This window comes from Balaenoptera musculus, chromosome 6 (assembly GCF_009873245.2).
Source record: "Balaenoptera musculus isolate JJ_BM4_2016_0621 chromosome 6, mBalMus1.pri.v3, whole genome shotgun sequence".
In the NCBI taxonomy this organism is placed as follows: Eukaryota; Metazoa; Chordata; class Mammalia; order Artiodactyla; family Balaenopteridae; genus Balaenoptera; species Balaenoptera musculus.
Genome location: NC_045790.1, coordinates 89,836,323 through 89,864,168, shown reverse-complemented (window position 1 = coordinate 89,864,168; position 27,846 = coordinate 89,836,323). Strand labels below are relative to the sequence as shown.

General features: G+C 38.9%; 1 long non-coding RNA gene across 2 annotated transcripts in view; it reads right to left on the bottom strand.

The window, feature by feature from the left end:
- LOC118897220 overlaps positions 1 to 27,846 on the bottom strand; it is a 149,984-nt gene that overhangs the window by 9,125 nt on the left and 113,013 nt on the right. The window contains exon 4 of one of the 2 annotated variants that reach the window (XR_005020373.1): positions 21,938 to 22,174. The exons of the other annotated variant lie outside the window; for it this stretch is intronic. This is a non-coding gene — a long non-coding RNA (uncharacterized LOC118897220). Of the gene's footprint in view, positions 1 to 21,937; positions 22,175 to 27,846 lie in introns of those variants that run through there. 2 annotated transcript variants of the gene reach the window in all.

Genomic DNA, 27,846 nt, shown 5'->3' with positions numbered 1-27,846 from the left:
CATGTCCTGGTCAAGTTGACACATAAAATTAACCATCATACAGGGAAATGGTGCTGTATTATATCTTCTTTTTCTTTTTTCCTTTTTATTCTTTTTTGTTGTTGTTTTTGGGGTGAGATGTCTGGGGGTATAGGGCAAAATATATAGTGGCAGAATTTATTGGAGTACTTCAAAAGTCATGGTTTATGACATTGTCCTGGCATGTTACTAAATAGGGCCAAGTTTCAGTCTCAAGTAATAGGACCCATTTCCATTACTGATTTGGATGATAAAGTATACGGTCTCTCCAGAGAAGCATGACGGGGAGTGTTCTTCATTTTCCTATTACTCTTGTAACTTTCATCACATGTAAGTGGAATAAGATTCTCAAAAACAAAATTCCCAAATTAACCCTCATCGTTCAATTGCCAAACGTCAATAAATATTCAGTTTTGTTTTTCATTTGTTCATAGAATGTTTGAACATGTTTGTACATCCAGAGAACCAAAATTTGTGGACCACTATCTAATCATGGAGGAAAACAATGAAATCCTTCACTTTATACAGGTTCCCACTCTCTGTTATGTTTCTCCCCTTCTATGACAAAAAGACCCATTTAGTCCTTCATTAGAAAATCACGCCTCAATTATTTCTTGGGTTAAACAAATATACATTTTGCAGAGTAGAGTAGGTTTTCAAAGCTACATCTCATTTCATTTTGGCTTTATCTTGAGATGAATATTCACACCACTTTCTTTATTAAATAAGATTTGTCAGTTTTCTACTCCATTGAACATACTGAGAAATTCACGAGATGTATTTTTTGGGTGATGCATTCTCAGAGAATAATACAAAGGTGACTAATGTATTCGAGGGTGCATGGTGGTTTTGATCTGAGTACACAACTCATGTGTATGTGTGTATGTATATATTTTATATGTATACAAACTTATTTTTAAATTTATATATTATTTTGAAAATGTTTATATCATGTCACTCTTTGCAAACAAATATTTTAATCCAAATATTTTCAATCTAAAAATAATATAGGAAAAGCAAATAAAAGGACCACAAAACCAGCATCAGTGTCTTATATAGTTAGACATTAAAGAATCAAATTAATTTCAGTTTTTCAACCACTTGTTCAAGAATATATTTCTGAGCACCTTAAAAAACAGTGTGTGATAGTATCATTCAATAGTGACACTTTTTCAGCATGGTTGCCTCTTTTTGACCTTAACTTGATTTGGCCGTATCTTTCCCCCCGTTACTTGTGTTTCACCTTTCAAGATGATTTTTTTTTTTTTTTGGTCAGTTGATTTTCTTTTTTTAAAAATTAATTAATTTCTTCATTTATTTATTTATTTTTGGCTGCTTTGGTCTTCGTTGCTGCGTGGGCGTTCTCTAGTTGCAGTGAGTGGGGGCTACTTTTCATTGTGGTGCACAGGCTTCTCATTGCGGTGGTGTCTCTTGTTGCGGAGCATGGGCTCTAGGCACACGGACTCAGTAGTTGTGACTCGCAGGCTCGGTAGTTGTGACGCACGGGCTTAGTTGCTCTGCAGCATGTGGGATCTTTCCGGAACAGGGATCGAACCTGTGTCGCCTGCATTGGCAGGCGGATTCTTAACCACTGCGCCACCAGAGAAGTCCCCCAAGATGATTTTTGATATTGAACTCAAAAGAAATGTTAAGCATATTTTGTTTGCTTGATTTTTTTCATCATATTGGTCCCATCTAAAATATGCTTCGGGGTTCAAAAAGTTCAGATAATTATCCTACAGAATTTGCAGGAATAAAAAAAAATTAATGCCAAATACATATGTAGTTATGCTTTTATGGCATCAAAGTTTAAGCCCTGGAAGCGAGAAAATCACGCAACAGCAAGATACATATTTTAAGAAGCATTTAAGCACAGACTTTTAAAGCTATCTTCTGAAATAAACTATCTGTTCATTAAGTGTCATTGGTTAGTGCTACCATTTTCCTCCTATAAAGTATGTAGTGAGGCAGGGCCATGGCTTTCTTGGTCAGTGATTTCAGGTTATTTCTAGATTTTGCTCATTTTGCAGAGTTTTTACCACTTTCAAGTTAATGCTTAAAACTTCCAGTTTTTAATCGCTGATAAATATTCTCAAACTCAAGATCATTCACTTTAAAATAAATGAAAATAATAAGCCTCAAATCACATACACATACACACAGAGAACAATTTTCTGTACTTTTGCATTATCAGGGAATTCATTAGTAACAAATAGAATTAAGCATATTTTGTTTTGTAAACCCTGTGTAATAAACAAAACATTGGATCGAATGCAGCTTATAGGATCAAGTAGCTGATTGTTGTTGCTTTTGTGTGGTGTGTCAACAAAATAATTTTAGAGTACAAACTTAAGATATTTTTCTATACATTTATACTTACAAAATAATGGATGATGGCTTGTCATGTCCCCTGACCAATCATCACATACCCTTGGCAATATCTGCACCCCTATTTGAGAAATAAGGACTCAGTATAGTATACAAAGTCCCTGCTCCTCTTTTCACACTTCATTGTTCATTCTCTGCTTTCTGGCTCCAGATTTGAGATTTTTATCATTGTAGTAGAGGCCATGAAGGGAACAGGCTAAGAACATGGTCTGCAGAACCAAACCATCTGGGTGAAAATCTGAGGCATGCCATTCTCATGGCTTTAGCCAAACTCCTTAACATCCCTGAGTCTTGTTTTCTTTAGCTATAAAGCGAGGATGATAATTATATACTACCTCATAGGGTTACTGTGAGGATAAAATGAGTTAGTACATACTAAGTGCTCGGAACAGTGCCTTCTTAAAAACACTATGTGAGGGTCAGCTATTAATTCCCCTAGTGATCTAAATGACATTTCTCCTCCAAACCATTGTCCTTGGCTGTGACTCTTCTGGGATTCTCGTGCTGTGCTAGACCCCAGAGAAAGCCTTCTCACACCCTGCCTACCAGAACAGCTGGACCAGTATCCCCTGTGTTTTCCCCATCTCTCTGAAATGTAATTGTCAGTTGATTCATTTGTCTCCCTAGCAGAGTAAGGGCAATGCAATATGGAACCCTCACCTCTCCAGGGTGTATGTATTCCAGACACCTGAATATTCTACGAATTCATGAAATGATAGTTGAGTTAATGCATCTTAGAAACAGCAAAGGAAGCCATAGAAGAAAATGGGATTCCTTTTAGATAACACTGGATGAAAGATGGGTTTTCAAGGTTACCATTTTGGGGGTAGACAATGGGGCAAACTGATAGGTCCTTTGGAAGATTCGTTTTCTCTTCCTTGAGTTATAGGCCTTGGCCACACGAAACTCACCCATATCCATCCAGTGTCTCTCGGAGGATGGTTCACACTTGCCTCTTTCTATGACCCTAGTTGTCTTTCCTGGGGTTGGGTGACACATTGCACCTCCTCGGGACAGTGCCATGTTCCCTGAGGTCTGATTGCACTTACTAATGGAGGGGTTGTGGGCTTCTGGTTCCTTTGGGCTAAGGAGGTGCTCTCGGTATTTTGGACCTCCAAGTAGAAAGGAAGGGGCTTCTGAGAGCCAAATAAATTAGATTGTAGCCCACCTGGGATTATAAGCAGCATGCAGCTGTGTAAGGCCCCTCCCAAGAAGCTTGACTAGGAAGGGGTTGGATTTGAGGCACTGCTGGGCGAGACTGACCTCTGCTCTAACTAAATATGTGGCACAGTAGCAAGCACCCTGTCCCCTAAGGCGCTGCCCCTGTCGAGCCCTAGGACTCACATGAGCGGGTATTTCTGAGCAGCCCATCCTCAGCTGAAGGGCCTGGGAAGAGGGAGATCGGAGCTTCCGCTGAGAGGAGATGGGACCACATGTTGGTGCCTCCAGGATCTGGAGGTCTGCTCTGAGCTTCTCACACACAAAGGAGGCTTGAAGGGCGATTCCATGCCTGATAGTTCCTCTTTCCACTTCTTTAAAGTCGAGAGGTCTCAACTATTGTACCCAAGTCTAACTTACTTCTTGAAAAGGCAGCCAATGATCAGTCAGGGGATTAGATTAAAGCCTACGTGTTTGCGGCCAAGTTTTATGCTGATTTCATCAGGGACTTGGTGTCTACAGGTTTCTCTTTCTACCTGTGGGAACCTGGGCGAAGGCAGAAATGCTGGTAGGGGTGTGATTGGTAGGATAGTGTCGTTTTGTCCACTAGGCTCACTTTCTAGTCTAACCATCACCCTGAACCCCTTTTCTTTCATGTAACCTGCCCTCAATCTCTGCATTTGCAAGGGAAGATGGGCGGGGGGAACTGCTGTGAGAGGAGAGTGCTTGCAGAGTGGGGACCTGCTGGTGGGCATCACATTAGCCCAAGCCCGCCCTCAGAGTACACTGTGAAGAGCTCCCCTGTTCTTCCTCCCAGGAAGGTCTCTGCTCTCCTGAGACTGGGGGATATTTGGGAGCATTTCCTTGGCTCCCTCTTTGGAAGAGGTGACCAACACTGGATTTCCTTCTCCTCTCCAAGTAGATGGGAGAGAGGATGGCTGTCTCAGGAATGAGCTAGCAGCTTTTGCAAGTTTTATGAGATTACATGAAAGCTCTTGCTCTGAGTAGCAGAAGCCTTGAGTTACCATGCTACTTTGCTTTCAGCATTCTCTATATCAGGTGTCCTGGGAGCCAGATGTCGGAGCTGAATAGACGGAAAGGTTCCACAAAACAACTGACTACTGTCCCTGGGTAACACAACCCCTATCACTGTAAAGAAGACCTCTTGAAAGTTACACTTGATGTTTTAACAGGTCAGGCTTGATTGTCTACCTGCTCTAATCCAGATGTTTCAGACTCAGCGAGTCCATTCACAAAAAATCAGGGCCTCGCTCAAAGCTAACACATAATAAGAAATCAGAAAATACTGGAGAACAGAGCTGAATTTGGGCATTTGAATACAAAAACAAACAAGAATGACTTAAGAGTCTTTGCAATATTCCAAGAGGTATCTGCACACACATCTGTTTCAGGCCTAGGTTGGAGTATGCACTGATTGAACTTTTGTACTTTTAATCTGCCTTGGAACTGGACTGAGTCAGGGGACCCTGATTTATGTCCCAACACTGCTGTGTAACTCTAAATAATTCACTTACCCACTCTGAGCCACACAGAGTTATTGTGAGACTCAAATGGGATCATGTATGTGAAATCCCTTTGTAAATGGTAAACAACTATAAAAGCAAAACACTAGGACTGTTATTATTAAAGTAATTAATGTGCGGCATATGCATGAAGAAATTTTCATTAGAAACTAGAGCTAGAAAAACATGAGTCTAGAGAGAGGAAGTATTTCATATTTGGACATCACGTGCATATAGATTATAATCCTGAATTATTATGACCCTCAATTTACAAATGAGACACAGGCAAGGTACAAGGATAGGAAGTGACAGAGCCTGAATCTAATTTTAGACATGAAGTATTCTAGTTGCCTCTAGAATAATTAAATGGAGAAGTCCAGGAGGCAGTTATTTCTGCAGTCTAGAGAGGAAGTATTTCATATTTGGACATCACACGCATATAGATTATATATGCATAGAAACAGTGGCAGTGGATGAGATATCCAGGGATCTGTGTGCAGAGTGAGAAGAGACGATAGCCCAGAAGAGATGCCTGAGAAACACTAACATTTAATGATGAGTGGGGGGAACAGAGTCCATAGGAGACATAGAAGAAGCATCCAAGAGGTACCAGGATGAGTGATGGCTTACAGAAACCATGGGAGGGAGCTTCTCAAAAAGGGAGTGATCAACAGGGTCAAATGCTTTCAAGAGGCCAAGTGAGATAAGAACTGTAGGATGCCCTTGGCAGTTGCAGCAGGAAGATCATCAGTGACTTTGACCAGCAGTGTCAGGGTAGTGGGAGGGGTGGGGAAGACAAACATCAGTGGGATGGATGGAAAGGGAGTGGGTTCAAGAAGAAGGAACAGTGAATTCAGCCAAGAAGTGTGGCTGTGAAAGGGGAGGAGGAGACAGTACAACTCTGGATGGAGGTTGAATGAATATTTAATTTTGTAAAGATGGGGGATATATGAACTTATTTAAGGTCTGAAGGAGCTGGAAGAGAAGGAGGGATGTGAAGATGTCTGGGAGAGGGCGTAATGGTGGAATAAGGCCCTGAAGGGCAGAAGGGAGGAACTGTAGGTCCCGGTGGAATATCTCAATTAAACAGAAAGGAAGGAACAAATGGTGGACACATAGGCTGGTAAGTCTGCTGGGCTGCTGTGGGCACTAGGGAGTTTTTGCTTTTTTCTTTCTGTATAAATGAGAAGCAAGGACATCCCTTAAGAGTAACGGAGGTGATGGCTCAGGTGAATAGAGATGATTTGGTTTTGTTTTTTGATTGTTTATTTTTTAAGCTTCAATATGTTTTATTTATTTTCTATTGAAGTATAGTTGATTTACAATGCTGTGTTAGTTTCAGGTGTATAGCACAGTGATTCAGTTACAAACACACACATATATATATTCTTTTACAGATTCTTTTCCCTTATAGATTATTATAAAATATTGAGTAGAGTTCCCTGTGCTTTACAATAGGACCTTGTTGGTTATCTGTTTTATATATAGTAGTGTATATCTGTTAATCCCAAACTCCTAATTTATCCTTCTTCCCTTTCCCCTTTGGTAACCATAAGTTTTCTATGTCTGTGGGTCTATTTCTGTTTTGTAAATAAGTTCATATTTTTCAATTCCTCATATAAGCAATATCACATGATATTTTCTTTCTCTGACTTACTTCACTTAGTATGATAATCTCTAGCTCCACCCATGTTGCTGCAAATGGCATTATTTCATTCTTTTTTATGGCTGAGTAATATTTCATCATATATATGTACCACATCTTCTTTATTCATTCCTCTGTTGATAGACATTTAGGTTGCTTCCATGTCTTGGCTATTGGAAATAGTGCTGCGATGAACATTGGGGTGCACGTATCTTTTAGAATTAGAGTTCTCTCTGAATATATATGCCCAGGAATGGGATTGTTGGATCATATGTAGCTCTATTTTTAGTTTTTTTAAGAAAACTCCATACTGTTTTCCATAATGGCTGCACCAATTTACATTCCCACCAACAGTGTAGGAGGGTTCCTTTTTTGCCACACCCTCTCCAGCCCTTATTGTTTGTAGACTTTTTGATGATGGCCATTTGGACCGGTGTGAGTGATAGCTCATTGTAGTTGTGATTTGCATTTCTCTAATAATTAGCGATGTTGAGAATTTTTTCATGTGCCTGTTGGCCATTTGTATGTCTTCTTTGCAGAAATGTCTATTTAGATCTTCTGATTTGGCTTTGTTTTTGAAAGTGCCCACTGCCATCCCTGCCATCCCATTGCCCAGTTTCTACATCTTTTACTTCACTCTTTATCTCGTTTATTCATTCACTCGTCCATTCATTCAACAATTGTGAATGAATAGCTACGTGGCAGGCCGTGGGAAATGGGATGGAAGTATCAAAGTAAAAACCATGCTGGGCATGGTAGACATAGGGTGACTGCCTGTGGCTGCAGAGGAAAGTCAACCTCACTTGACCTGTAATAGAACAGGCCCAGGCACCTTGGCCCCTGGAATCTTTACATTAACAAATTGAGCCAGAGAGCTACATCCTAATTAATCTGATTATTGGACATAAACACATTTCATGATCCATGGGGTAACAATCTTCCTTTCTCCACCCCTACAGAACCTAAATCTCTCTTCAAGCATATGGCTCTAATTGAGTTTCTGGCACAATTCCCTGTGATCCCCCAGCCTCCTTTAGAAGGGACAGCTAATTATTCCCCAATATCTACGTCCCCTTCCTCCATGGTAAGGGAATTTAACTAGGTCCATGGTTACCCAGCTAAAGGACACTTTTCCCAGTCCCCTTCATGAGTAGGTAGGGCTGGCTACCTGACGAAGTTCTGACCAGAATGTGAAGGAAAGGATGCAGGTCATTTCCAGGTTGGTCCTTAAAGGGAAGGGGCGTGCCCTATTTTTCCCATTTTCCCTTCTGCTGGCTGGAATGGGGACAAAGTGGTTGTTGGCTAATTTGGACGCCGCACAGCAGGGAGCGTGGAGCAATACCACGGAGAGAACCTGGCCTCCTTGTTAAGTTCTTCATTCACTACCCAGGACTTTAGCAACAGCTGAACCTCCATGTGGGGTCAGCAGGGGCCTTAGCGGAGGAGAGCTAGAGGAGGACAGGGGTCCATGATGCAGTTCCATTTGGGACAATGGTGCTCATGAATCCACGAAGCTGCCGGTTAGGAGTTTCAGCGGCAAGAGCTAGGTGCCTTCACACACACAGTCTCATTCAGCCCTCACCCCAGCCTTATGGAATACATATTATCACCTTCGTTTTATAGACTGTAAAACTCAGAGGGGAAAACGGGGGTGAGCAAACATCCAGCTCTTGAGCCACACGCTGGGGTAGGCATGTCTGCAGTGTTTGCCTCTGTTCTTTCCCGCTCACCATGAGGCTTCTTCTTGCTCCTGTGAGGGCCCCAGGCTACCAGGAGCTCAGACACTTTCATCAGCCCTGTGGCTTAGCAGGAGTGAGAACTCTGTCTTCCCGTCCAGACCACAACATCCTGTGGCCATGTGTCCATCACGCACTGATGGCTTTGAGCCCCTCCGTGTACAAGTGTTGATAGGGCCAAGGTGGGTAGGGGCACAAAGAGAAACTCCCCCAGGCCAAGAACCCTTTACAGTGGAGCCAGGTGCTATAAATTTCTCTAAATGCACGGCCCTTCCCCACACGCGCACATCTGGAAGGCCATATACTTCCCTCTCCAGCCCCCTCCGCAATGACGACTTCCTGGAGCATTTTAATGACTTGCCATTATAAATAATACACTCTACCCTTTCTTGTAAAAAAAAAAAAAAAGCCAGAGGTTTCTGCAAATTACTCCAAATCATAATTTCATCGAAAACACTGGGAAAAACAAAAAAAAACCCTTCATACCCTGAGGTAGGAAAGGTTTGGGAGATTTATGTCTTTCCTTGAACACACAGATTTATAACAGTGGATAATGTACATTCATTTCATCCATATTTATACCTGAATTGATGCGGAGTCTGGTATCCATTACTTTAATCTATGTAACTTGATCATCAGAAATCTGAACCGTAATTTTAACACGTATTACAAAGAGTTTCTTTTGGGCTTAAAGGAAAATGACGGCAGAGAAGAAAAGCCATTAAGAGCCAGCTGCAGTCACTTACTTGCGCTGCACTTCCTTCTGCAGTAGTGTGGGTCCCCTGCCCCATTTCCCATCCCTTACCTTCCTGGACACACATTCACTCCCGTGTTGAGTCCTCAGCACTCACTGTACCATGACTGGAGTGGGGAGAGAGAAGCATGTGCAGGGCGATTCCGGGGAAATTCATGTAAATAAATCTCTGATGTCACGGCCAACCCAGAGCTCGCACGGAGGCAGTGGTAATGGGCTGGTAGTAGCCTCTAGTCACTTAGGAGAAGTGAAAAAATGCAGGGTCTGATCAAAGCTTCCATCTGACAGACAGTGGAAATTAAACCCAGATACCGGTGCTCAGACAGCATTGCTGGCACTCAGCACGCGGTTCCTGTGCAACTTCTGAGCACCAAACACTGGCCTGGCTTAAATACCAAATGCCTGTCCCTGGACTAAAGCCAAGTAGTGGATTTTTGAGAGATCAGGGCCCCACGATTATATTGGGCAGAAGATGAGGAAAACAAGAGCCCGGGGCCTCACTGTGTCAGAGGACTCTCACAAGTCACCATCCCTGGAATTTCTAAAAGTCAGAGAAGCACCATCATTCTGCCTGTTTTGTTCACTGGTGTGATCAGGGCTGGCACTTAGTAGGTGCTTGATAAATATTTGTTGAATGAAAGGCCTTCATTACAGACCGTTCCGAGCTATAAATTGCAGTCTGAGTAGATATTGTACAACAGCAAAGGATGAAACCTAGGGGATTTTATGAAATTAGTCTTAGGAATGTGGTTAGAAGGAAGTAATAAGCAATTAAATCTTTTACCTTCCATTCTTGTATCTTCTAAATGCTCTTCCATTTTTCATTATGTGTATGTCTTAATAATGTTTCATATTTTAGAAATACTTCAAGATTTTAAAGCATGATGTCATTCTGTATTCATGGCAATCCTGTCACATAATTATAACTAATGCCATTCCCATTTCACAGATGAGGGAGTTGAGAAGCAGAGTTTCCATAACCTGCCTTGTACTACCGGCTAGGAGCAGGAAACACTAGGCTGTGAGCATTGCCATCTTTTGATTCCTGGCCCCATGTTCTTTCTTAGACTCTACACCACAGTAGAGTGGCGTAAAGAGGGCATATTAGGAGTGGCTGGAGGCAGCTGATCTGGTCCCAGTTAGGACCCAGGAAGAGGCTGCCAACCCACAAATCACTGGAGCTGCTAAGTGCATTTCTCTAGAGCCTGTTGAGGATGGTTTTCGATTTGACTGTGCCTCAAGGGAACAAATTCCAGCTGTCTGATCCTTGAAGTCAGATAGGACAATAGTTTGGCTTCATGTTTCACTGGTGAAAACTGATTTTTTAAAAAGGAAACCTATTCTCTCAAAAGGGGATTAATAGAGCTTTTGCTTTATTGGTTTTGTTTTATGTAAGAATGTAAGGGTGTTTATATATATATATGTATATATGCATATGTACAAACACATATACATATAACATATAAAATTATATGTAATTATAATAAGTCTTTAAAAATTATAATCAGAATAAATAATTATTGCCTTTTAGGAAGAGGAGACTTCCAAGTGTAATCTGTCCTCTAGACAGCTGGGCTTCTTGAGAGGGCCCCATGAAACAGGGGAGGAGGCCGAGTTTTCGCATTCCACTTTGCAGGCACTGTTAGAAGGAAACAGTGAAAGTTCATTAACTGTCAGTCCTGCATTATCCAGATCATCACTCCTGTTTGTAGAAAAGGACACCTAGTGTCAGAGAAGTTGTGTCTTGGCTGAGGTTCCACATATAGTGAGTGAATACATTTGGGATTTGAGTCCAGGTGTCCGTAACTTCACAGCCCATGCCCTATCCAATCTGTGTTCACCATTAACACATTTCTACCAGTTGCAAGAATCCTGAACAACTTAAAATTTCTTTAGCTACAACCCTTAGATAGCTTCTTCAAAAAGTTTTTTCTCCCCAGCCAGACCTGAGCTTTTCCCTCCCTTGAACCCCTAATTATTACTTGATTTCAAATTCTTGGAAAACTTTCATACTCATTGGACTTGACTGGGGCACTCATCCTGGGAGACTGACACAGCAGATACTTCTCTCACTCCATCGCCGCTAAACAGACGAACTGACTCTAAGAAAGACCGGCAAACTAGCCGAGATCAAACCATGAGCCCGAGCTCAACAGGCACTAGTTCTGTGGTCCCAACTCTGGCCTCAGGGCCCTGCTTTCAGCAACCACATTATTTTCCACTTACTGCAATCAAAAGGAGGACAGAATGTGTGACATTTCTTTTCATTTTTTTTTATGTGACTCTCACGGACAAATGAAAGAGCCAGGCTTTCCTGGGCATTTGCTGTGTGCCCAGAACTGAGCTGGGGAGTCAGATGACAGAGAACCATGAGCCGTACAGCCCCTGCCCTCAAGGGATGAACAAGGGGATGAACGTCGGAGCTGGGAGGTGTGGCTGAAAACACCTGCGTTATCTGGGCATGGGCTGGCCCATCGCGCTCTTAAGTGTCTGTGAAGCCGACCAGGTTTCCTAGGTCTCCACATCTCCTGAGGCTTGGCTCAGAGGACGGTGTTCAGCAGGCCAGAGCCCCTGCACACAGCTGTACCCACCTCTGCCACACCTGCCGGGCAGGTGCGAAGCGATGGACCTCTGGCCCAGCCACATCCCTGAGTGTCTTCGCTGACCCCCTGCCTAGCCACTCACTGTCCTCTGTTCCCACCCCCACTGCATTTCCACTTCATTCTTCCATTCCATTCTTTGGATTTGGACTTGACCCGTAGTACTATAAACTTTTCATTTATGAAGTCATGATTGCAGGCCAGGCATTGTGCGAGATACTTTCTATTTGCTGCCTCTAATCCCCACAGCAACTATGGGAAAGAGGAGACTTGGGGGTCCCTATTTTATTAACATGGCAACAGAGGCTGGAACAAGGTTAAGGAAATGGCCTGAGGTCACAGCAGGCACCCTGAGCCTAAGAGCTTAATCAGTGAGGACAGATTAAGTGTTTTAATATTATGAAAAAGACTTTTACAAAACAATCTTGCTTTTCCCAAGATGTCAGTGATCTGACATAAATTTAAGTATGGCTCCCACATTAGAACATACTTTGAGACACATAGGCCCAGAAAAATACAAAATTGGAAAATAAACACATTTAAAAATTTTTTTTAATTGAAATATAGTTGATTTACAATGTTGTGTTAGTTTCAGGTATATAGCCAAGTGATTCAATTATATACATATATACATATATATATATTTTAGATTCTTTTCTGCTATAGGTTATTATAAGATATTGAGTAGAGTTCCCTGTGCTATACAGTAGGTCCTTGTTGGTTATCTATTTTGTATATAGTAGTATGTATATTTTAATCTGAAACTCCTAATTTATCTTTCTTCCCCTTTCCCCTTTGGTAACCTTAAGTTTGTTTTCTGTCTGTGAGTCTATTTCTGTTTTGTAAATAAGTTCATTTGTATCATTTTTCTTAGATCCACATATAAGCCATAATATATGACATTTGTCTTTCTCTGTCCGACTTACTTCATTTAATATGATAATCTCTAGGTTCATTCATGCTGCTGCAAATGGAATTAATTCATTCTTTTTTACGGCTGAGTAGCATTTCATTGTAAACACATTTTTTGATGTTGCCAGAGAAGGATTGTAAAAAATATCTTCAATAGCTCTCAACTACTTATACTAAAATAACTTTCATTATATGCATTTACTCTCTGCTAGACGCTTTTACATGTAAAACCTCACAAATAACTTCCCATTTCACAGAAGGGCTGTTTGTGTGTGCATATGTATACATACATGTATACGTTTATATTTTATAGACACAAATATATGTGTACATGTGCACTTAATATGTGGGTGAAATAAACTGAGCTCAATCTTGAAATGATAGAAGTGGAATTTGAACCCAGCTTTCTTGACTCCAAACACTGTTGGGGGTTCTATCCACTAAATCATTGCTTCTCAGCTTTGCTTGTGCATTGAAATCACCAGGGAGTTTATAAAATTCTGATTTTGGGGTCTCACTCCCAGAGATTCTGACATGACTGCGCTGGGGCATGGCCCCAGCCTGAGGACTTTTAAAAGCTCCCCTGCTGATTTTAATGCACTCTAAAGCTGAGAACCACAGCTCAAGCCAGAACTCCACTTATCAGTTTCTTACTGCTGCTATGACAAATGAACACAACCTGTAGCTCCAAACAAGACATTATTCTATTAGTATCTGTAGTTCAGAGTTCCAACCTGGGTCACACTGGGCTAAAATCAAGGTGTGGGCTGGGCTTTGTTCCTCTCTGGAGTTTCTAGGGGAGATCTGTTTCTTGCCCTTTGCAGCTTCTAGAGGCTGCCCACATTCCTTGTCTAGCGGACCTCTTCCTCCATCTTCAAAACCAGCAACAGCAGGTCAAGTCCTCACATACTATTACTCTGACATTTCCTGCCTCCTTTTCCTCATTTAAGGACCCCTGTGATTACACTGGGCCCACCCAGTTTATCCAGAATAATCTCCCTATTTGCAAGGCAGATGATTAGCGACCTTAAGTCCATCTGCTATCTAATTCTGCTTTGCCACGTAAGATAACATAGTCACAGGGTCAGGGGATTCAAAGTTGGATCTCTTTCGGGGCCGTAATTCTGCCTACTACCATCGACAAGCAGTTTAAAAAAAAAATCGAGGTTTCCCTTCTAATGCATCTGCTCACAGTGGGGAAAGCCAGTGTGTGGTGTGTTCTTTTACAGAAGAGTCAAGTCAGAGCTGCTGGGTATCTGAAAACATCTCCCTTCTGTTCCCCTCGCTCTTCTTTCCCACTGGTAAGAAGCGCAGTGAGAACCTGTCATCCTCTGGGCTTCCCACAGCTGCTTTCACACCACTTGAAAACAGAGCCTAGGTGACCAGCGTTCCCAGTCCATCCTGGGACGAGGCAATATGTGAGCTGCCATATGCTCCGGTGGGTTCCGCCTGACGCTGAGCAGGTGTATGGCATTCGGGCCAAGCATGTGGAGGGTGGTAGATTCACAGAGGGGAGGTACCATTTTCAATTTACCAGAGGAAGACCTAGGAAATAACAGAGCGCTGGGTGTATTTGCCTCTCTCCTGCTTCCCGCTCATTTCCTAAGAAATACAAGATGGTTCCGGTTTTCATTCTCAAAATCCAAGGAAACACTTTGAACACGACACTTGCGCTGATTTAAAAATCATTCTCCAACATTCAGAATCCATCAATTATCAAGATGCAGAAAACCTCCAAATATTTATAATGACAGCACTATCATTATGTTAAGTTATTATGACAAGAAGGGGAGGAGAACAGTTTAACCTTAGTCAAGGTGTGTGTGTCTGGGTGTGTGTGTTTTCTGTGCAGCAATTTAGAATTGCGATAACAAGTTTGCCATATACAGTCGTGTCTCAATAACAATTTATTTTTTACAGAGACCACAGCGTTTATATACCTGAGCAACTTTATTCCTAAATACATTTACATCTACAAACACCTTTTTGAATTAAATGTATCATTTCTGATGGTGTGTGAGGGGAAGAGAAGAAAAGCCAAAGTTAAATGAATGGGACTCCACGAACAACCCAAGTCGAGTTTGCTGATGTTGGCTCCGAAGTATTCATCTTAATCAATGAGATTGCTTCTGCTCCCGTAAAAATGAGTGATTGGGACACATAAAATACGCTATCAACTTTTGCCCAAAACTAAGCAGTTTAGATCATTTATTTCCATAAAATGAGACTGCCTTGTATGTCAAGCTGGCGCATTTTCTGTGTGACTGACTTGAGAGTCTGAGTTGACAATTTAAGTTCTAATTATTTGCACCCTCCTCAGTCTGCTATTACAGGAGGACACGGGACTCTCCCAGAGGAGTGCCGGAAAGGACGTTATGTGGGTTGACGGGAAGCAGCTGAGAAAGATCCACGGGGCTTTTTAATGCAGATGATGTACGGCTGCGGAGAGGAGCCGAAGGGGATCGAAGAACCCTGATTGGAAGGTTCAAGTGTGTTCCATCTGTTACTCCCCTAGCCTTTTCATTAATGCTGTGTAAAGGCAAGCAGAGTCCCAGCTGGTGAAAAGGTATCTGTTTGACAGGCCCACGGCCTGAATCTCCTCTCCCCTGGCAGGGTCAGATGCTCGTAGGGGCCTTGCAACTGTCCACCTTCAATTTCAGGTCAAAACGCAGTTCAGCTCTTTGGTGTGGTCAGAGAATAAGCATGACCTTGGTCGGTTGGGTGGGCTTGGGTTTATATCACAGTACTCCCACGTCCTCACTGTGGGTCCATCAGAACATTAGTTAACCTAAAGTTTAGTGTCCTCATCTAAAATAAAATGGAAATTTAATCATGTAAATTCCAGGGCTCTAGTGAGATGTATCTGTGAGACTGCAGTAAATATGAAGTTTCCTTCTTTCTCCACATTATCTACACTGTATGTGGATGAAGAAAAGAAAATGATAAAGAGGCAGCTGGTTTCATATTTTGGATGATTTACAAAAATGGAATATACATGCAAAAAAGACCTCAACTAGCATTTTCAAATGTATTGGGTCTTTTTTTTTTTTTTTTTTTTTTTCCAGCCTATCTTTCTTAATGGTTTAAAGAGCACAGATCTGGAGCCAGACTGCCTGGACTGGAATTCCAGTGCTACCACTTACTACCTGTGCAACCTTGGGCAGGTAATTTAACCTCTCTGTGCCTCGGTTTCATGATCTACATCATGGAGGTAATAGTAATTCATAGAGTTGTTATGAGGAGCCAATGAATTAATACTTAGAATTATTAGAATACAAGAATAGTGCTTGCCACTTAATGTTTGTTGCTGTTACTATTTTCAAAAATATGTTAGTATTATTATTACCTTCCCTTCCCTTGCCTAGCTCTACACTTAGGCAGCCCATTCATTCCCATTGGGAAGGGGTTGTTTCAGAAAGGATATAAGAGTCTCATTTTGGTCTTTGAATTTCAAATGCCTAGCTCTCAGGGAAATAGAAATGACTCAGAGCAGATTAAAAAATACAAACAAGGCTTCCTGCTTCTGAGACTAGAATGGTGTTCTTGAGATGGCAAAGAGAAGAAAGTGAAGGGAAAGGTAGGTGCAGTCGACATTAGTAGGTGCCTGGAAGACATCCTGCCCCCTGACTTCACTGACCATGTGTGGGACTGAGGGCCAGTGGTGGAAGGAATGATACGAAACCCCAGAAAATCTGTGGAATGCAAGAGCACAGGAGATGCGTGCTTCCTTTCAGGGTAGAGTACTTGGGAGAGGCAAGACCCCAAAGAAGGAGTAGCTGTGCTGTGTATTCAGGCAGACAGGGCTGGGAGAACCTCACAAAAATTCTCTATACCACAGCCTGGTGGAGTCACAATGATTCCTTTGCATCTGAGAGGGAGACCAAATTATCAACTAGAAAAAGCCAGGCCTGAAGGAGCCTGGAGGATTGGAAAAGGGATGATTCCCGGTGATCTGCATGTACTGAAGATCAAGGATCAGATGGCATGATAGATGTTTCCACAGATGTCAGCATGGACAAATGACACTGAGGACCAGATACCCCTTAATCCCAGACCATAGCAATATGGTAAGTCCCCTGAATTTGGACGCACCCCAGGGAAAAATAGGGGGTAATCCTCAATTGACTGAAATTAGATTTCCACATATTTCCACTCTTTGGATCTTTAAATAGAACCTAAATTGAGTTTCAGGAAAATTTTTGAAGAAGTTCTTTCTCTTACATACCAGAGTTTATAGACCAAGATTCATACCCATTACATGTAAAAGGATTTGTGGAAGAACAGTTTTAAATTGATGACTGGATGAGCTCTTTGTTTTTAATTTAAAACAATTTTCTTAAATTATCTAAATCTCTGAACCCTTCACATGTGGAATTTGGCAATCCCATCTGTTGAAACACATTTTTAAAACCTTATTGTGTAACAGTCCAAATATATATGTAAAGAGAAATATAATGAAATCTACCCCCCACATACCCATTTCCCATCTTCAACAAATAACAATTAAGAGTAACTTCTGTTCTGTCAACCCTCCCACATAACTCCAACCCCCAAACCCCTTTATTATTTTGAACCAAATCACAGACATCTTATTTCTTTAGTTAAGTAAGTATCCCTAAAAGTAAGGATTCTTTTGAAGAACATAACTATAATATCATTAATCTACATAAATATTTGTAGTAATTTAATATAAAAAATCCAGTGTCAAATATTCCTAATTATCTCATAAATTTGTTTTTAAAGTTTGCTTTTTTTTAAATCAAGATCCAAACAATATCCACACATTACATTTTTATGGATTTCTCAGATCTTTTTTAAACTATAGCTTCTCCTCCCTCTTTTGTTTTCCTTACAATTTATTCGTGAAGAAATCGAGTTATTAGTGATGTTCTGTAGTATTTCTCACATTCTGGATTTTGTTGATTGCCAACTCTATGGTAATATTTAACATGTTCTTCTACCACTGTATTTCCCATAAACTGATAGTTATATCCAGAAGCTTGATTTGACTTATGTATGTCAATGCTTTGGCAAAAAAATACTTCCTAGAATGTATTTCATAATTCCAACAGGAGGCACATGGTGTCCGCTTTCCTCTCTTTGTGTGATGTTAATAGCCATTGATTATAGTTACCTAGATCCACTATTTTATTCGAGGTTTGCAAAATGGTAATCTTCTAATTCTTTCTCTGTTATTTGTTAGCTGGGATACTTTTATAAAAATAAACCTCAGGTATTTGGTTATCCTGAGGTTGTATAGGAAAAGCAGGTAGGACACTTGATTCTTTCTCTAATTACCAGCTTTCAGAAAAAAATTGAAAATTCGTTCTTTAGCATACTTCAAGTTTGTCACTGACTTTTCCCCCTTCTTTTTTAATTGAAGTATAGTTGGTTTAAAATATTATATTAGTTTTAGGTGTACAACATCCCGGGTCAATGTTTTTATAGATTATACTCCATTTAAAGTTATTACAAAATAATGGCTATATTTCCCTGTGCTGTACAATATATCCTTGTTGTTTATCTATTTTATACACAGTAGTTTGTACCTCTTAATCCCATACTCCCCCTTCCCTCTCCCTACTGGCAACCACTAGTCTGTTCCTGTATTTGTGAGTCTGTTTCTGTTTTGTTATATACATTTGTTTTTATTTTTTAGATTCCATGTATAAGTGATAGAGTATTTGTCTTTCTCTGTCTGACTTATTTCACTAAGCGTAATACTCTCTAGGTCCATCCATGTTGTTGCAAATGGCAGTGCTTCATTCTTTTTTATGGCTGAGTAATATTCCTGTGTGTGTGTGTGTAAAAATATATATCTCACATCTTCTTTACCCATTTATCTGTTGATGGACACTTAGGTTGCTTCCATATCTTGGCTATTATAAATAATGCTGCTATGAACATTGGGATGCATGTAACTTTTCGAAGTAGTGTTTTCATTTTCTTCTGAAATATACCCAGGAGTGGAATTGCTGAATCATATGGTAGCTCTATTTTTAGTCTTTTGAGGAAACTTCATACTGTTTTCCATAGTGATTCCACCAGTTTACATACCCACCAACATATTATGAGGGTTACCTTTTCTCTACATTTTCATCAACATTTGTTAATTGTGGTCTTTTTGATGATTGCCACTCTTGACAGGTGTGAGGTGATATCTCATTGTGGTTTTGATTTGCGTTTCTCTGATGATTAGCAGTGTTGAGCATCTTTTCATGTGCCTGTTGGTCATTGTATGTCTTCTTTGGAAAACTGTCTATTCAGGTCTTCTGCCCATTTTTTTAATTGGGGTTTTTTTTTTTTTTTTTGGATAGTGAGTTGTAGGAGCTATTTACATATTTTGGCTATTAACCTCTTATCGGTCATATCATTTGCAGATATTTTCTTTCATTCTGTAGATTGTCTTTTTTGCTTTGTCCATCATTTCCTTTGCTTTTAAGTTTAATTAGGTCCCATTTGTGTTTTTTTCTTTTTAAATGGCACATGTTATCATTGATTTTTCACATTTTTGATGTGTTTTAACCCATAAATTTCATTATGCCTTTAGATGCATAAAATGTTTCATCTTGGTCCAGTGGGAGTCTCTTTACATTGCCTCCTGAGTCCTTTTGGCATGGCCCCAATAGTTTCTGATAGCTTCTTTACTTTCTGGTATAATAAAGTGTTTTAAGCTCATCTTGTACATTTTCTGTCATAGATAGAATCTGTCATTTCTCCAATCTGTCTCCTCTACTAGGAAAAGATATTCAGATAACAATGTGTATGCTGGTGGTGTTTCTTGGTACCAGTTTGTTATATTATTTTTAAGTCTTTTAAGTGTACAGTGCTATATGTTATAAATATGTACTGATATTTCCATTTCCAGTGATAATATAGAGGTTTTATTTAAATTCTTCGATTTTATATGCATATTTCTTTTTCTACTATACTAAAAATCTTAGGTCCTAATGACAGTGATTATGTTCAAGTGATATTACTTTACTGTATTATATCATATTAATTATGTATACAAAATACATTGTATGTATAGTAGTTTCAGAATAACAATATCAATATTATTACTCATAATTTTATTACACCAAACAGTTTCAGAATTTCTTTTTACAGTTTTGGGCAGTTTTGTCCTTGGGGTACACCCCTCTAAAGATGTACAGATAAACTACTCTGTTTTAAATCACTTGAAAATGTTCCTCTCTATTGGGCTGTGCCCACAAATTTATATCAAATTAAAAGTTTTTTTCTTCTGTTTTGGGGGAATTTAAAGGTTTTTTTCATTATTTTATTTTGCTTTATAATTGTAGGGACAAGGTTTATTCAGAGAAGTCTAGCTTCTGTCCTTAATGCTTTTACTTTGTTCATTCTCCTTCTATTCTTCACTTTCAAATTTTCTCTCTGTATGATTGATATGAGGATGAATTAACTTAATGCATAGAAAGTGAATAGCCTATATTTTAAATATTCAGTAAATGGCAGCTATCATTATGGGGAAGGCATATGACTAGTTATTGTCTTTGAAGTTTCCAAATTTAAATACGCTCTACCATACTCTTGAGTAGTAATTTTGGTCTTGATTGAACCCTGGTTTGTATATATAAGTAATCCAAAACTGCTTCTTCAGAAACATTAAGCTTCTGCTTCAGTGCAGAACTGTTATGGCTTTCCTGTGGTGACATATAAAGTGGGCAGGAAAATTGCAAAACTGAAGAAAGCCCAAGATTCGATGTTAGAAAATGCTGCATTGGAATCTCAGATTTGTTATTTACTGGCTGTTTTATAGTATAAATTTCTTAGCCTCTCTGAGCCTTAATTTCCCACATATGTAATGGTGATGATTATATCCAATGTTATTATTGCAAGAAGTAAATGAGCAGACCTATAGAAAGTGACCTACACAGTACATGGAATGTACTGGTGTTCAAGAAATGTTTTTCTTTTTTCCTTTTTTTAACTTAATCTATATGAAAACCATCCCAGCTGTGATTGAGAGCAGATAGGTCTTTGATCAGCATTTACCAAATTTCTGTTCTGTTTGCTTCTTCCAGAGAACTCATTCCTATACCAATGTCCACCCATTTTCATGCTTGTGTGCACCTCCAGATTCACCCTCCACCGTTCTCCACCCTGCTGTTTGCCTCTGAACACTGACCTATATGGAATGTATCAAAGGGCTCCCATGTCCTCTAGCTTTCTGTTGAGGTCATTCAATGGGAGTCCCAGCAGGAGATTGGTGAATTGATCAAAGAATTTGTTCCTCTAGCTCCCTTCCTGTAGGGGTGCTATTCCTTGACTGGTTCCTCTCTGGAAGTCCTGCACTGCTCCATGTTGATTTCCCTAAATTCTGCCCACTCCTTTGTAAAGAGTCCTTTCATTCAACTTCAATTACCCAGTTTGAGTGGTGCCATCTCTTTCCTGCAGGGACCCTGATTGACACAATTTCCAATCAAGAAAATAATAGTGAGATTGTTAGTCTGAGGAGTACATCTTGCCTCAATTCCTTCAGTTATCCTGAAGTCCTAAACTCACATAAATTTGAATTATTGAAAAGCAGAGTACCTAGACTTCAGTAAATTACCCAAAACAGCAAGTCACTCAAGGAATTTTGCTTTAACCTCTATGCCCTCAGCTTTTAACCAAGGGTCAATACAGGAAATGGTCATATGCTATCTCCATTCCTGCATCTTCAATAAATGTACTGTTGAAAACAGCATCCATTTTTGTGGCCAATGTCTCTGACATGGTGATGTGAAAAGAACACAAGATTTGGAGTTAAAAGATATAGGCTGGAATTCCCACTCTGTAATTTACTGGTTACCAAAACATATTTCTCTGAGCTTCAATCTATTCTTCTGTAAAATGAGACAAAAATACTTATATATTTGTATTAGTGGGAAAAAAAAAAAGAAGAGAGCTTTTTAAACTAAAGAGTACCATAAATATTCACGCATAGTATGAATATATTAAATTTCTTTAAAAATTTAGCACAGGCAAAGGTTTTCTTTACTAAAGAGCTATTTTGCTTTATCCTGTTAAAAAGGAGTATGTGACTCATTTTTTTTGCATTAGCTTATAAGAAATGCACAATTAACTGTAATATTTTATTATAATAAGTATATTTTACTAGTATTTTTATACCTGTATTTACTTCTCTCTCCATGATTTTTATTCCCATTTTGAGAATATTATGGTATATGTATGTTATATTCTAAGGTACATCCAATTATTTGGGGGAAGAAGATAGGATCTAAACAAACAAGCCAATACAATTTTCAAAAAAGAATTTGTCCATAACTGTATTGCCTCTGGGGTGAAGACTCTCATTCATCTTTCTGCAACATTCCTCTTTAATTCTGTACCCAAGTAGTGTTCATGGTGATGGTTCCAGCCTCCTGTGTTCATGATTCATTATTTGAAAATCAGCAAGATTGACATCTGCCTACCTATAAAAAGATGTAATATAAATATTATATATAATACATATTATATATAGCAATCCATATCCTATAGTTTATTGGCACAAGAAGAATAGGAGAAAGGGATGGAAGAAAAGAAGGAAGAAACGAGGTAAGAAGGGGAGGAGAAGGTAGATGTGAAGGAGGAAATTACCTTCTTCCTAGGACTTATAATATCCATTTCAAACTTTTTTCAATTTTCGTTCCCAAGTAAGGGTCTAAAATTATTACCATCAGTACAGTATAGAGTCTGTTCATGAGTATTCTGTTCTTATTCTACAGAGAGAGGGGCTCAGTTCAGATCCCTCCCAGATAATCACCACTATTTCCAGGAGACCACAACATTTCTCCAAGCCAAATCAAATCCAGGACTTGTGAGACACCATCGCCTAATTTTCAAATCAACAGGACAGAAGCTAGAAAATAAACTTTATCTCTTAGAATAAAGTGAAATTCTTGAACTATAGAACTACTACCTTATTTCAGGCAAAAGAAAGATTTTGGGTGAAGAACAGGTATAAATGTGTCTGTCATCAGAAAGAAAAATAGAACTGTCTGAGACAGCTGTAAGTCCAAGTGGAGTTGGTAGATTTTTAAACACACTCTCCAGGCCAAACAAAGAACTTATTTGTGTATGGTGAAGTATGATTTACCAAGGAAGGGGGCTCACTGTCCTATCTGAAACATCCTTTTGAAAGACACCTGCAGCACTATTATGCAACGTAAAGCACCAGGTCATTAAGGGCTCCGTCAATCAAGTTACTGATTCTTCCAGATACGGCTGGTGAATAAAGAAGGCACTTCTCCGTTTCAGACTGAAAGTCACACTCCACCTGCTCCAAGCCCTGGGGTTTTGAAAAAAAGAGAAGTTAACCTAATCTACTTCCATACTAAAAGAAACATTTGGTTCTCAAAGCCAGACCTTAGGAGTTCTTTCATCCAAGCAGAAGCTGATTCTTCAGGTATGTCCGAAAACACTTCTGGATTCCTTTATCTCTTCCTTGTAGGATGACTAGTGGTAGAAAAATATGGTACCTACTACCATATTTAATTTTTATTTTGGGGTACAGTTGATTTACAATGTTGTATTAGTTTCAGGTGTACAGCAAAGCAATTCGGTTATACACATATATATCCATTCTTTTTCAAATTCTTTTCCCATATAGGTTATTACAGAATATTGAGTAGAGTTCCCTGTGCTATACAGTAGGTCCTTGATGATGATCTATTTCATACATAGTAGCGTGTATATGTTAATCCCAAACTCCTAATTTATCCCTCCCCTGCACGTTTCCCCTTGGTAACCATATATTTGTTTTCGAAGTCTGTGAGTCTGTTTCTGTTTTGTAAGTAAGTTCATTTGTATCATTTTTTTTAAGATTCCACATATAAGTGATAACATGATATTTGTCTTTCTCTGTCTGACTTCATGTAGCATGATAATCTCTAGGCCAGTCCATGTTGCTGCAAATGGCATTATTTCATTCTTTTTTATGGCTGAAAAATATTCCATTGTAAATATGTACCACATCTTTATCCATTCCTCTGTTGATGGACATTTAGGTTGCTTCCATGTCTTGGCTATTGTAAATAGTGCTGCAATGAACATGAGTGCTGCATGTATCTTTTAGAATTATGGTTTTCTCCAGATATATGCCCAGGAGTGGGATCATTGGATCATATGGTAGTCTATTTTTAGTTATTTAAGGAACCTCCACACTGTTCTCCATAGTGGCTGCACCAGTTTACATTCCCACCAACAGTGTAGGAGGGTTCACTTTTCTCCACCCTCTCTCCAGCATTTATTGTTTGTTGACTTTTTGATGATGGCCATTCTAACTGGTGTGAGGTGATGCCTCATTGTAGTTTTGATTTGCATTTCTCTAATAATTAGTCATGTTCAGTATCTTTTCATGTGCTTTTTGGCCATCTGTATGTCTTCCTCGGAGAAATGTCTGTTTAGGTCTTCTGCCCATTTTTTGATTGGGTTGTTTGTTTGCTTTGATATAGAGCTGCATGAGCTGTTTGTATATTTTGGAGATTAATCCCTTGTCGGTTGCTTCGTTTGCAAATGTTTTCTCCCATTCTGTGGGTTTTTTCATTTTATTTATGGTTTCCTTTGCTGTGCAGAAGCTTTTAAGTTTAATTAGATCCCATTTATTTTTGTTTTTATTTTTATTACTCTAGGAGGTGGGTCCAAAAAGATCTTGCTGCTATTTATGTCAGAGAGTGTTCTGCCTGTGTTTTCCTCTAAGAGTTTTATAGTATTTGGCCTTACATTTAGGTCTTTAATCCATTTTGAGTTTATTTTTGTGTATGGTGTTAGAGAATGTTCTAATTTCATTCTTTTACATATAGCTATCCAGTTTTCCCAGCACCACTTATTGAAGAAACGATCTTTTCTCCATTGTGTAGTCTTGCCTCCTTTGTTGTAGATTAATTGATCAGAGGTGCATGGGTTATTTGTGGGCTTTCTATCTTGTTCCATTGATCTATATTTCTGTTTTTGTGCCAGTACCATACATTACTGTAGCTTTGAAATATAGTCTGAAGTCAGGGAGTCTATTCCTCCAGCTCCATTTTTATTTCTCAGGATTGCTTTGGCCCAGTACCATATTTTAAAATAAATAATAAAACACATTTCTGAAACTATAGCTGAACAATCAAACCCTAAAAATTTGATTGCTTGCTTATCCATTTATTTCTCCCCACCATTTATTATAAAAATTTTCAGTCAGGCAGCAAATTGAAAGAACCATACAGTCAACATCTGTATACAAATCACCTAAATTCTATCATTAACCTTTACTAGACTTGCATTCATTACATACCTAGCTACCCATCCCTCTGTACTACATATATCATCCTGTTTTTAAGGCATTTTAAAGCAAATTGCAGACCCTTATTATTTCCCTCTAAATACTTCACCATGCACATCATTAATAGAGTTCAAAAGTTGTTTGATAGTTATTTTCTTTGGATGTAAAATTTACATACAATGAAATACACAAATCTTTACTTTTGTTGAGTTTTGATAATGCATACATCTGTTGTAACCCAAGCTCCTATCAAGATATAGAATATTACCATAACCCCAGATAGTTATCTTTTTCCCCTTTCCAGTCAATCAATCACTATCCCTACTACTCTGGAGATAAACTTTGTTCTGATATTCTTTTCTGACAAAAATTAGATTTGCTTGTTCTAGAATATCATATAAACAAACAGAATCATGCAGTATGTATCCTTTGTATAAGACTCTTTCACTTAGCATAGTGTTGTGGATTAGCCAAGTCAATGCATGCACAAGCAGTAAGTCTTTCCACTTTATTGTTGAGTAGTATGCTATTGTGCGAATATCAATTTGCTTATCCATTCTCCTATGGGTTGACACCTGGGCTCTCCAGACTGTGCTGTTATGTTTCTTTTAATTTATTTTGGGTAAATAACTAGGACTGGGATTGCTGGGTCTTAGTTGTAAGTCATTTTTTTGGTCATTGCTTTATGGATGACAATATTCATTCTTTTTCAAAGTCTACTTTAGAAAATTTGCAACTGTAAAAGTGCCTTTGATTCCTAAGCCTATAGTTTTCATAAACATTACATCTACACACATTATACAACCTGCAAAACAATGTTTTGCTTTAAATATTCATATACATTTTAAAGAAATTAAGAGGAAAGAAAAAGAACTTTTATATTTACCCCCATAGTTATCATTCTCAATAACTTTCACTTCCTTTCGAGGAACCAAGTATCATTTTCTATCAATCAGCTGAAGAACTTCCTTTTGCACTCCTTGTAGTGCAAGTCTGAAGCTGATGAACTCAATTTCATTTTCTCTAAAAATGTATTTACTTTTACTTTGAAGATTATTTTTTCTGGGTACAGAATTCTGTTTTTTCCAGATGTATTGAAGTATGATTGACAATTATATATGTTTAAAGTATATGTTTGCTATTCATATACATTGTGAAATTATTACCACAATCAAGCTAATTAACATATCCATCATCGCACATAGTTCCCATGTTTGTATATCTCTGTGTGGTGAGGATACTTGAGGTCTACCTCTTTATAAATTTCAAGTTTACAACACGTTATTATTAACATTAGTCATCGTGTTATGCATTAGATCTCTAGACCTTTTTCATCTAATAACTGAAAATTTTGCCCTTTGATAAGTATCTCTCCTTTTCCCCCACCCCTAAGCCTTTGGTAACCATCATTCTTCTCTTTGTTACTGTGAGTTCAGCTTTTTTTTTTTTCCTTAGATTCCATATATAAGTGAGATAGTACAACAAGTATCTTTCTGTGTCTGGCTTACTTAACTCAGCATAATGTCCTCCAGTATTATACAGAATATTTTCACTGTGCCCTAAAAATCATCTGAGCTCTGCTTATCCATCTCTTCCACCACACCCTGGCAACCACTGATCTTTTTACTCTCCCCATAGTTTTATCTTTTCCAAAATATCATATAGTTTTGGAATCATACAATATGTAGCCTTTTCAGATGGGCCTCTTTTGCTTAGTAATATGCATTTAGGTTCCTCCATGTCTTTCCATAGCTTGATAGCTCATTCATTTCTTTTTAGCAAAGAATACTATTCCATTGCCTAGATAGGTTATTTATCCCTTCACCCACTGAAGGACATTTTGGTTACTTCCAAATTTTGGCCATTGGAATAAAGCTGCTATAAACATCCATGTTCATGCTTTTTGTGGATGTAAGTTTTCAGTTCATCTGGGTTAATATTAAGGATCATGACTGCTGAATCATAAGGTTAAGAGGATGTTTAGGTTTGTAAGAAATTGCCAAACTGTCTCCTAAGTTTCCATATTATTTTCCATACTGTTTTGCATTCCTATCAACAATGAGTGAGAGTTCTTGTTCTCCACATCCTTGCCAGCATCTGGTGTTGTCAGTGTTCTAGATTTTGGCTATTTTAATAGATGTGTAGTACTATCTCACTGTTGTTTTAATTTGCATTTCCTTGATGACATATACTGTGGAGCATCTTTTCATATGTTTATTTGCCATCTGTATATCTTCTTTGGTGAATAAATATATATTTTTATGTCTAGTATTACATTAGAATTTCCTTTTGCTTCTTCATAATAGTATCTCTCTTTCTCCACTGACATTTCCAATCTTTTCATTTGTTACAAGCATATTTTTCTTTACCTCATTTATTTTAGTCATAAAATCCTACTTTCAAGTCTTTGCAGCTGTTTCTGTTCACTCTCCAACAAAACAGAAATTTCATCTATTTAGTTTTGAAAGCAAATGCCTAAAGGCTTGTAGTATAAAAAGCAATGAATATATCCCTAAAATTATTTCTAGATATTTAATAGCTACTATATATGTGACTAATAAGGAAAAAAAATTTAATGACTGGCTCTATATCCCACAGTTAGATCCTTCTGCTACAGCTGCTTCCAAATATCTGAGAAGATTGTCCAAGATGGCAGAGTAAAAGGCCCTGAGCTCACCTCCTCTCACATCAAAATCACAACTATCTGCAGAACAGCCATCAGTGAAAAGGACTGGAGCCTACCAGAAAAGATCTTCTACAACTAAAGACATAAAGAAGGAATCACAATGAAATGGGTAGGAGGGGCGGAATTGTGCTATCATCAAATCCTATACCCCTGGG